This window comes from Salvelinus fontinalis, chromosome 5, assembly GCF_029448725.1.
Source record: "Salvelinus fontinalis isolate EN_2023a chromosome 5, ASM2944872v1, whole genome shotgun sequence".
NCBI classification, from domain to species: Eukaryota; Metazoa; Chordata; class Actinopteri; order Salmoniformes; family Salmonidae; genus Salvelinus; species Salvelinus fontinalis.
The window spans coordinates 65,211,850-65,223,841 of NC_074669.1; positions in this window are offsets into that span (position 1 = coordinate 65,211,850).

Sequence of the window (11,992 nt, forward strand, 5' to 3'; positions counted from 1 at the left end):
TTAGTGCTGTTGTCATTCAGCCTCATCTAGTGTTGGTATGGAATAACTGTAGTACCTCAGCCTTAGTGTTGTTGTCATTCAACCTCATCTAGTGTTGGTATGGAATAACTGATAACTGTAGTACCTCAGCCTTAGTGTTGTTGTCATTCAGCCTCATCTAGTGTTGGTATGGAATAACTGTAGTACCTCAGCCTTAGTGTTGTTGTCATTCAGCCTCATCTAGTGTTGGTATGGAATAACTGTAGTACCTCAGCCTTAGTGCTGTTGTCATTCAGCCTCATCTAGTGTTGGTGTGGAATAACTGATAACTGTAGTACCTCAGCCTTAGTGCTGTTGTCATTCAGCCTCATCTAGTGTTGGTATGGAATAACTGTAGTACCTCAGCCTTAGTGTTGTTGTCATTCAGCCTCATCTAGTGTTGGTATGGAATAACTGATAACTGTAGTACCTCAGCCTTAGTGCTGTTGTCATTCAGCCTCATCTAGTGTTGGTATGGAATAACTGTAGTACCTCAGCCTTAGTGTTGTTGTCATGCAGCCTCATCTAGTGTTGGTATGGAATAACTGTAGTACCTCAGCCTTAGTGTTGTTGTCATTCAGCCTCATCTAGTGTTGGTATGGAATAACTGATAACTGTAGTACCTCAGCCTTAGTGTTGTTGTCATTCAGCCTCATCTAGTGTTGGTATGGAATAACTGTAGTACCTCAGCCTTAGTGTTGTTGTCATTCAGCCTCATCTAGTGTTGGTATGGAATAACTGTAGTACCTCAGCCTTAGTGTTGTTGTCATTCAGCCTCATCTAGTGTTGGTATGGAATAACTGATAACTGTAGTACCTCAGCCTTAGTGCTGTTGTCATTCAGCCTCATCTAGTGTTGGTATGGAATAACTGATAACTGTAGTACCTCAGCCTTAGTGTTGTTGTCATTCAGCCTCATCTAGTGTTGGTATGGAATAACTGTAGTACCTCAGCCTTAGTGCTGTTGTCATTCAGCCTCATCTAGTGTTGGTATGGAATAACTGTAGTACCTCAGCCTTAGTGCTGTTGTCATTCAGCCTCATCTAGTGTTGGTATGGAATAACTGATAACTGTAGTACCTCAGCCTTAGTGTTGTTGTCATTCAGCCTCATCTAGTGTTGGTATGGAATAACTGATAACTGTAGTACCTCAGCCTTAGTGCTGTTGTCATTCAGCCTCATCTAGTGTTGGTATGGAATAACTGTAGTACCTCAGCCTTAGTGTTGTTGTCATTCAGCCTCATCTAGTGTTGGTATGGAATAACTGATAACTGTAGTACCTCAGCCTTAGTGTTGTTGTCATTCAGCCTCATCTAGTGTTGGTATGGAATAACTGTAGTACCTCAGCCTTAGTGTTGTTGTCATTCAGCCTCATCTAGTGTTGGTATGGAATAACTGATAACTGTAGTACCTCAGCCTTAGTGTTGTTGTCATTCAGCCTCATCTAGTGTTGGTATGGAATAACTGATAACTGTAGTACCTCAGCCTTAGTGCTGTTGTCATTCAGCCTCATCTAGTGTTGGTATGGAATAACTGTAGTACCTCAGCCTTAGTGTTGTTGTCATTCAACCTCATCTAGTGTTGGTATGGAATAACTGATAACTGTAGTACCTCAGCCTTAGTGTTGGTGTCATTCAGCCTCATCTAGTGTTGGTATGGAATAACTGTAGTACCTCAGCCTTAGTGTTGTTGTCATTCAGCCTCATCTAGTGTTGGTATGGAATAACTGTAGTACCTCAGCCTTAGTGCTGTTGTCATTCAGCCTCATCTAGTGTTGGTGTGGAATAACTGATAACTGTAGTACCTCAGCCTTAGTGCTGTTGTCATTCAGCCTCATCTAGTGTTGGTATGGAATAACTGTAGTACCTCAGCCTTAGTGTTGTTGTCATTCAGCCTCATCTAGTGTTGGTATGGAATAACTGATAACTGTAGTACCTCAGCCTTAGTGCTGTTGTCATTCAGCCTCATCTAGTGTTGGTATGGAATAACTGTAGTACCTCAGCCTTAGTGTTGTTGTCATGCAGCCTCATCTAGTGTTGGTATGGAATAACTGTAGTACCTCAGCCTTAGTGTTGTTGTCATTCAGCCTCATCTAGTGTTGGTATGGAATAACTGATAACTGTAGTACCTCAGCCTTAGTGTTGTTGTCATTCAGCCTCATCTAGTGTTGGTATGGAATAACTGTAGTACCTCAGCCTTAGTGTTGTTGTCATTCAGCCTCATCTAGTGTTGGTATGGAATAACTGTAGTACCTCAGCCTTAGTGTTGTTGTCATTCAGCCTCATCTAGTGTTGGTATGGAATAACTGATAACTGTAGTACCTCAGCCTTAGTGCTGTTGTCATTCAGCCTCATCTAGTGTTGGTATGGAATAACTGATAACTGTAGTACCTCAGCCTTAGTGTTGTTGTCATTCAGCCTCATCTAGTGTTGGTATGGAATAACTGTAGTACCTCAGCCTTAGTGCTGTTGTCATTCAGCCTCATCTAGTGTTGGTATGGAATAACTGTAGTACCTCAGCCTTAGTGCTGTTGTCATTCAGCCTCATCTAGTGTTGGTATGGAATAACTGTAGTACCTCAGCCTTAGTGTTGTTGTCATTCAGCCTCATCTAGTGTTGGTATGGAATAACTGATAACTGTAGTACCTCAGCCTTAGTGTTGTTGTCATTCAGCCTCATCTAGTGTTGGTATGGAATAACTGATAACTGTAGTACCTCAGCCTTAGTGTTGTTGTCATGCAGCCTCATCTAGCGTTGGTATGGAATAACTGATAACTGTAGTACCTCAGCCTTAGTGTTGTTGTCATTCAGCCTCATCTAGTGTTGGTATGGAATAACTGTAGTACCTCAGCCTTAGTGCTGTTGTCATTCAGCCTCATCTAGTGTTGGTATGGAATAACTGTAGTACCTCAGCCTTAGTGTTGTTGTCAATCAGCCTCATCTAGTGTTGGTATGGAATAACTGATAACTGCAGTACCTCAGCCTTAGTGGTGTTGTCATTCAGCCTCATCTAGCGTTGGTATGGAATAACTGTAGTACCTCAGCCTTAGTGTTGTTGTCATTCAGCCTCATCTAGTGTTGGTATGGAATAACTGTAGTACCTCAGCCTTAGTGTTGTTGTCATTCAGCCTCATCTAGTGTTGGTATGGAATAACTGTAGTACCTCAGCCTTAGTGTTGTTGTCATTCAGCCTCATCTAGTGTTGGTATGGAATAACTGTAGTACCTCAGCCTTAGTGTTGTTGTCATTCAGCCTCATCTAGTGTTGGTATGGAATAACTGATAACTGTAGTACCTCAGCCTTAGTGTTGTTGTCATTCAGCCTCATCTAGTGTTGGTATGGAATAACTGATAACTGTAGTACCTCAGCCTTAGTGTTGTTGTCATTCAGCCTCATCTAGTGTTGGTATGGAATAACTGATAACTGTAGTACCTCAGCCTTAGTGCTGTTGTCATTCAGCCTCATCTAGTGTTGGTATGGAATAACTGTAGTACCTCAGCCTTAGTGTTGTTGTCATTCAACCTCATCTAGTGTTGGTATGGAATAACTGATAACTGTAGTACCTCAGCCTTAGTGTTGGTGTCATTCAGCCTCATCTAGTGTTGGTATGGAATAACTGTAGTACCTCAGCCTTAGTGTTGTTGTCATTCAGCCTCATCTAGTGTTGGTATGGAATAACTGTAGTACCTCAGCCTTAGTGCTGTTGTCATTCAGCCTCATCTAGTGTTGGTGTGGAATAACTGATAACTGTAGTACCTCAGCCTTAGTGCTGTTGTCATTCAGCCTCATCTAGTGTTGGTATGGAATAACTGTAGTACCTCAGCCTTAGTGTTGTTGTCATTCAGCCTCATCTAGTGTTGGTATGGAATAACTGATAACTGTAGTACCTCAGCCTTAGTGCTGTTGTCATTCAGCCTCATCTAGTGTTGGTATGGAATAACTGTAGTACCTCAGCCTTAGTGTTGTTGTCATGCAGCCTCATCTAGTGTTGGTATGGAATAACTGTAGTACCTCAGCCTTAGTGTTGTTGTCATTCAGCCTCATCTAGTGTTGGTATGGAATAACTGATAACTGTAGTACCTCAGCCTTAGTGTTGTTGTCATTCAGCCTCATCTAGTGTTGGTATGGAATAACTGTAGTACCTCAGCCTTAGTGTTGTTGTCATTCAGCCTCATCTAGTGTTGGTATGGAATAACTGTAGTACCTCAGCCTTAGTGTTGTTGTCATTCAGCCTCATCTAGTGTTGGTATGGAATAACTGATAACTGTAGTACCTCAGCCTTAGTGCTGTTGTCATTCAGCCTCATCTAGTGTTGGTATGGAATAACTGATAACTGTAGTACCTCAGCCTTAGTGTTGTTGTCATTCAGCCTCATCTAGTGTTGGTATGGAATAACTGTAGTACCTCAGCCTTAGTGCTGTTGTCATTCAGCCTCATCTAGTGTTGGTATGGAATAACTGTAGTACCTCAGCCTTAGTGCTGTTGTCATTCAGCCTCATCTAGTGTTGGTATGGAATAACTGTAGTACCTCAGCCTTAGTGTTGTTGTCATTCAGCCTCATCTAGTGTTGGTATGGAATAACTGATAACTGTAGTACCTCAGCCTTAGTGTTGTTGTCATTCAGCCTCATCTAGTGTTGGTATGGAATAACTGATAACTGTAGTACCTCAGCCTTAGTGTTGTTGTCATGCAGCCTCATCTAGCGTTGGTATGGAATAACTGATAACTGTAGTACCTCAGCCTTAGTGTTGTTGTCATTCAGCCTCATCTAGTGTTGGTATGGAATAACTGTAGTACCTCAGCCTTAGTGCTGTTGTCATTCAGCCTCATCTAGTGTTGGTATGGAATAACTGTAGTACCTCAGCCTTAGTGTTGTTGTCAATCAGCCTCATCTAGTGTTGGTATGGAATAACTGATAACTGCAGTACCTCAGCCTTAGTGGTGTTGTCATTCAGCCTCATCTAGCGTTGGTATGGAATAACTGTAGTACCTCAGCCTTAGTGTTGTTGTCATTCAGCCTCATCTAGTGTTGGTATGGAATAACTGTAGTACCTCAGCCTTAGTGTTGTTGTCATTCAGCCTCATCTAGTGTTGGTATGGAATAACTGTAGTACCTCAGCCTTAGTGTTGTTGTCATTCAGCCTCATCTAGTGTTGGTATGGAATAACTGTAGTACCTCAGCCTTAGTGTTGTTGTCATTCAGCCTCATCTAGTGTTGGTATGGAATAACTGATAACTGTAGTACCTCAGCCTTAGTGTTGTTGTCATTCAGCCTCATCTAGTGTTGGTATGGAATAACTGATAACTGTAGTACCTCAGCCTTAGTGCTGTTGTCATTCAGCCTCATCTAGTGTTGGTATGGAATAACTGTAGTACCTCAGCCTTAGTGTTGTTGTCATTCAGCCTCATCTAGTGTTGGTATGGAATAACTGATAACTGTAGTACCTCAGCCTTAGTGTTGTTGTCATTCAGCCTCATCTAGTGTTGGTATGGAATAACTGTAGTACCTCAGCCTTAGTGTTGTTGTCATTCAGCCTCATCTAGTGTTGGTATGGAATAACTGTAGTACCTCAGCCTTAGTGCTGTTGTCATTCAGCCTCATCTAGTGTTGGTGTGGAATAACTGATAACTGTAGTACCTCAGCCTTAGTGCTGTTGTCATTCAGCCTCATCTAGTGTTGGTATGGAATAACTGTAGTACCTCAGCCTTAGTGTTGTTGTCATTCAGCCTCATCTAGTGTTGGTATGGAATAACTGATAACTGTAGTACCTCAGCCTTAGTGCTGTTGTCATTCAGCCTCATCTAGTGTTGGTATGGAATAACTGTAGTACCTCAGCCTTAGTGTTGTTGTCATGCAGCCTCATCTAGTGTTGGTATGGAATAACTGTAGTACCTCAGCCTTAGTGTTGTTGTCATTCAGCCTCATCTAGTGTTGGTATGGAATAACTGATAACTGTAGTACCTCAGCCTTAGTGTTGTTGTCATTCAGCCTCATCTAGTGTTGGTATGGAATAACTGTAGTACCTCAGCCTTAGTGTTGTTGTCATTCAGCCTCATCTAGTGTTGGTATGGAATAACTGTAGTACCTCAGCCTTAGTGTTGTTGTCATTCAGCCTCATCTAGTGTTGGTATGGAATAACTGATAACTGTAGTACCTCAGCCTTAGTGCTGTTGTCATTCAGCCTCATCTAGTGTTGGTATGGAATAACTGATAACTGTAGTACCTCAGCCTTAGTGTTGTTGTCATTCAGCCTCATCTAGTGTTGGTATGGAATAACTGTAGTACCTCAGCCTTAGTGCTGTTGTCATTCAGCCTCATCTAGTGTTGGTATGGAATAACTGTAGTACCTCAGCCTTAGTGCTGTTGTCATTCAGCCTCATCTAGTGTTGGTATGGAATAACTGTAGTACCTCAGCCTTAGTGTTGTTGTCATTCAGCCTCATCTAGTGTTGGTATGGAATAACTGATAACTGTAGTACCTCAGCCTTAGTGTTGTTGTCATTCAGCCTCATCTAGTGTTGGTATGGAATAACTGATAACTGTAGTACCTCAGCCTTAGTGTTGTTGTCATGCAGCCTCATCTAGCGTTGGTATGGAATAACTGATAACTGTAGTACCTCAGCCTTAGTGTTGTTGTCATTCAGCCTCATCTAGTGTTGGTATGGAATAACTGTAGTACCTCAGCCTTAGTGCTGTTGTCATTCAGCCTCATCTAGTGTTGGTATGGAATAACTGTAGTACCTCAGCCTTAGTGTTGTTGTCATTCAGCCTCATCTAGTGTTGGTATGGAATAACTGATAACTGCAGTACCTCAGCCTTAGTGGTGTTGTCATTCAGCCTCATCTAGCGTTGGTATGGAATAACTGTAGTACCTCAGCCTTAGTGTTGTTGTCATTCAGCCTCATCTAGTGTTGGTATGGAATAACTGTAGTACCTCAGCCTTAGTGTTGTTGTCATTCAGCCTCATCTAGTGTTGGTATGGAATAACTGTAGTACCTCAGCCTTAGTGTTGTTGTCATTCAGCCTCATCTAGTGTTGGTATGGAATAACTGTAGTACCTCAGCCTTAGTGTTGTTGTCATTCAGCCTCATCTAGTGTTGGTATGGAATAACTGATAACTGTAGTACCTCAGCCTTAGTGTTGTTGTCATTCAGCCTCATCTAGTGTTGGTATGGAATAACTGATAACTGTAGTACCTCAGCCTTAGTGTTGTTGTCATTCAGCCTCATCTAGTGTTGGTATGGAATAACTGATAACTGTAGTACCTCAGCCTTAGTGCTGTTGTCATTCAGCCTCATCTAGTGTTGGTATGGAATAACTGTAGTACCTCAGCCTTAGTGCTGTTGTCATTCAGCCTCATCTAGTGTTGGTATGGAATAACTGATAACTGTAGTACCTCAGCCTTAGTGTTGTTGTCATTCAGCCTCATCTAGTGTTGGTATGGAATAACTGATAACTGTAGTACCTCAGCCTTAGTGTTGTTGTCATTCAGCCTCATCTAGTGTTGGTATGGAATAACTGTAGTACCTCAGCCTTAGTGCTGTTGTCATGCAGCCTCATCTAGTGTTGGTATGGAATAACTGTAGTACCTCAGCCTTAGTGCTGTTGTCGTTCAGCCTCATCTAGTGTTGGTGTGGAATAACTGTAGTACCTCAGCCTTAGTGTTGTTGTCATTCAGCCTCATCTAGTGTTGGTATGGAATAACTGTAGTACCTCAGCCTTAGTGCTGTTGTCATTCAGCCTCATCTAGTGTTGGTATGGAATAACTGTAGTACCTCAGCCTTAGTGTTGTTGTCATTCAGCCTCATCTAGTGTTGGTATGGAATGACTGTAGTACCTCAGCCTTAGTGTTGTTGTCATTCAGCCTCATCTAGTGTTGGTATGGAATAACTGTAGTACCTCAGCCTTAGTGTTGTTGTCATTCAGCCTCATCTAGTGTTGGTATGGAATAACTGTAGTACCTCAGCCTTAGTGTTGTTGTCATTCAGCCTCATCTAGTGTTAGCATGGAATAACTGATAACTGTAGTACCTCAGCCTTAGTGTTGTTGTCATTCAGCCTCATCTAGTGTTGGTATGGAATAACTGTAGTACCTCAGCCTTAGTGTTGTTGTCATTCAGCCTCATCTAGTGTTGGTATGGAATAACTGTAGTACCTCAGCCTTAGTGTTGTTGTCATTCAGCCTCATCTAGTGTTGGTATGGAATAACTGTAGTACCTCAGCCTTAGTGTTGTTGTCATTCAGCCTCATCTAGTGTTGGCATGGAATAACTGATAACTGTAGTACCTCAGCCTTAGTGTTGTTGTCATTCAGCCTCATCTAGTGTTGGTATGGAATAACTGTAGTACCTCAGCCTTAGTGTTGTTGTCATTCAGCCTCATCTAGTGTTGGTATGGAATAACTGTAGTACCTCAGCCTTAGTGCTGTTGTCATTCAGCCTCATCTAGTGTTGGTATGGAATAACTGTAGTACCTCAGCCTTAGTGCTGTTGTCATTCAGCCTCATCTAGTGTTGGTATGGAATAACTGTAGTACCTCAGCCTTAGTGCTGTTGTCATTCAGCCTCATCTAGTGTTGGTATGGAATAACTGATAACTGTAGTACCTCAGCCTTAGTGCTGTTGTCATTCAGCCTCATCTAGTGTTGGTATGGAATAACTGATAACTGTAGTACCTCAGCCTTAGTGCTGTTGTCATTCAGCCTCATCTAGTGTTGGTATGGAATAACTGATAACTGTAGTACCTCAGCCTTGTTGTTGTCATTCAGCCTCATCTAGCGTTGGTATGGAATAACTGATAACTGTAGTACCTCAGCCTTAGTGCTGTTGTCATTCAGCCTCATCTAGTGTTGGTATGGAATAACTGTAGTACCTCAGCCTTAGTGTTGTTGTCATTCAGCCTCATCTAGTGTTGGTATGGAATAACTGATAACTGTAGTACCTCAGCCTTAGTGCTGTTGTCATTCAGCCTCATCTAGTGTTGGTATGGAATAACTGATAACTGTAGTACCTCAGCCTTAGTGTTGTTGTCATTCAGCCTCATCTAGCGTTGGTATGGAATAACTGATAACTGTAGTACCTCAGCCTTAGTGCTGTTGTCATTCAGCCTCATCTAGTGTTGGTATGGAATAACTGTAGTACCTCAGCCTTAGTGTTGTTGTCATTCAGCCTCATCTAGTGTTGGTATGGAATAACTGATAACTGTAGTACCTCAGCCTTAGTGTTGTTGTCATTCAGCCTCATCTAGTGTTGGTATGGAATAACTGTAGTACCTCAGCCTTAGTGTTGTTGTCATTCAGCCTCATCTAGTGTTGGTATGGAATAACTGATAACTGTAGTACCTCAGCCTTAGTGCTGTTGTCATTCAGCCTCATCTAGTGTTGGTATGGAATAACTGATAACTGTAGTACCTCAGCCTTAGTGTTGTTGTCATTCAGCCTCATCTAGTGTTGGTATGGAATAACTGTAGTACCTCAGCCTTAGTGTTGTTGTCATTCAGCCTCATCTAGTGTTGGTATGGAATAACTGTAGTACCTCAGCCTTAGTGCTGTTGTCATTCAGCCTGATCTAGTGTTGGTATGGAATAACTGTAGTACCTCAGCCTTAGTGCTGTTGTCATTCAGCCTCATCTAGTGTTGGTATGGAATAACTGTAGTACCTCAGCCTTAGTGTTGTTGTCATTCAGCCTCATCTAGCGTTGGTATGGAATAACTGATAACTGTAGTACCTCAGCCTTAGTGTTGTTGTCATTCAGCCTCATCTAGCGTTGGTATGGAATAACTGATAACTGTAGTACCTCAGCCTTAGTGCTGTTGTCATTCAGCCTCATCTAGTGTTGGTATGGAATAACTGATAACTGTAGTACCTCAGCCTTAGTGTTGTTGTCATGCAGCCTCATCTAGTGTTGGTATGGAATAACTGTAGTACCTCAGCCTTAGTGTTGTTGTCATTCAGCCTCATCTAGTGTTGGTATGGAATAACTGTAGTACCTCAGCCTTAGTGTTGTTGTCATTCAGCCTCATCTAGTGTTGGTATGGAATAACTGTAGTACCTCAGCCTTAGTGCTGTTGTCATTCAGCCTCATCTAGTGTTGGTATGGAATAACTGTAGTACCTCAGCCTTAGTGCTGTTGTCATTCAGCCTCATCTAGTGTTGGTCTGGAATAACTGATAACTGTAGTACCTCAGCCTTAGTGCTGTTGTCATTCAGCCTCATCTAGTGTTGGTATGGAATAACTGTAGTACCTCAGCCTTAGTGCTGTTGTCATTCAGCCTCATCTAGTGTTGGTATGGAATAACTGATAACTGTAGTACCTCAGCCTTAGTGCTGTTGTCATTCAGCCTCATCTAGTGTTGGTATGGAATAACTGATAACTGTAGTACCTCAGCCTTAGTGCTGTTGTCATTCAGCCTCATCTAGTGTTGGTATGGAATAACTGATAACTGTAGTACCTCAGCCTTAGTGTTGTTGTCATTCAGCCTCATCTAGCGTTGGTATGGAATAACTGATAACTGTAGTACCTCAGCCTTAGTGCTGTTGTCATTCAGCCTCATCTAGTGTTGGTATGGAATAACTGTAGTACCTCAGCCTTAGTGTTGTTGTCATTCAGCCTCATCTAGTGTTGGTATGGAATAACTGATAACTGTAGTACCTCAGCCTTAGTGCTGTTGTCATTCAGCCTCATCTAGTGTTGGTATGGAATAACTGATAACTGTAGTACCTCAGCCTTAGTGTTGTTGTCATTCAGCCTCATCTAGCGTTGGTATGGAATAACTGATAACTGTAGTACCTCAGCCTTAGTGTTGTTGTCATTCAGCCTCATCTAGTGTTGGTATGGAATAACTGTAGTACCTCAGCCTTAGTGTTGTTGTCATTCAGCCTCATCTAGTGTTGGTATGGAATAACTGTAGTACCTCAGCCTTAGTGCTGTTGTCATTCAGCCTCATCTAGTGTTGGTATGGAATAACTGTAGTACCTCAGCCTTAGTGTTGTTGTCATTCAGCCTCATCTAGCGTTGGTATGGAATAACTGATAACTGTAGTACCTCAGCCTTAGTGTTGTTGTTATTCAGCCTCATCTAGTGTTGGTATGGAATAACTGATAACTGTAGTACCTCAGCCTTAGTGTTGTTGTCATTCAGCCTCATCTAGTGTTGGTATGGAATAACTGATAACTGTAGTACCTCAGCCTTAGTGCTGTTGTCATTCAGCCTCATCTAGTGTTGGTATGGAATAACTGATAACTGTAGTACCTCAGCCTTAGTGTTGTTGTCATGCAGCCTCATCTAGTGTTGGTATGGAATAACTGTAGTACCTCAGCCTTAGTGTTGTTGTCATTCAGCCTCATCTAGTGTTGGTATGGAATAACTGTAGTACCTCAGCCTTAGTGTTGTTGTCATTCAGCCTCATCTAGTGTTGGTATGGAATAACTGTAGTACCTCAGCCTTAGTGCTGTTGTCATTCAGCCTCATCTAGTGTTGGTATGGAATAACTGTAGTACCTCAGCCTTAGTGCTGTTGTCATTCAGCCTCATCTAGTGTTGGTATGGAATAACTGTAGTACCTCAGCCTTAGTGTTGTTGTCATTCAGCCTCATCTAGTGTTGGTATGGAATAACTGTAGTACCTCAGCCTTAGTGTTGTTGTCATGCAGCCTCATCTAGTGTTGGTATGGAATAACTGATAACTGTAGTACCTCAGCCTTAGTGTTGTTGTCATTCAGCCTCATCTAGTGTTGGTATGGAATAACTGATAACTGTAGTACCTCAGCCTTAGTGTTGTTGTCATTCAGCCTCATCTAGTGTTGGTATGGAATAACTGATAACTATAGTACCTCAGCCTTAGTGTTGTTGTCATTCAGCCTCATCTAGTGTTGGTAAGGAATAACTGATAAGTGTAGTACCTCAGCCTTAGTGCTGTTGTCATTCAGCCTCATCTAGTGTTGGTATGGAATAACTGTAGTACCTCAGCCTTAGTGTTGTTGT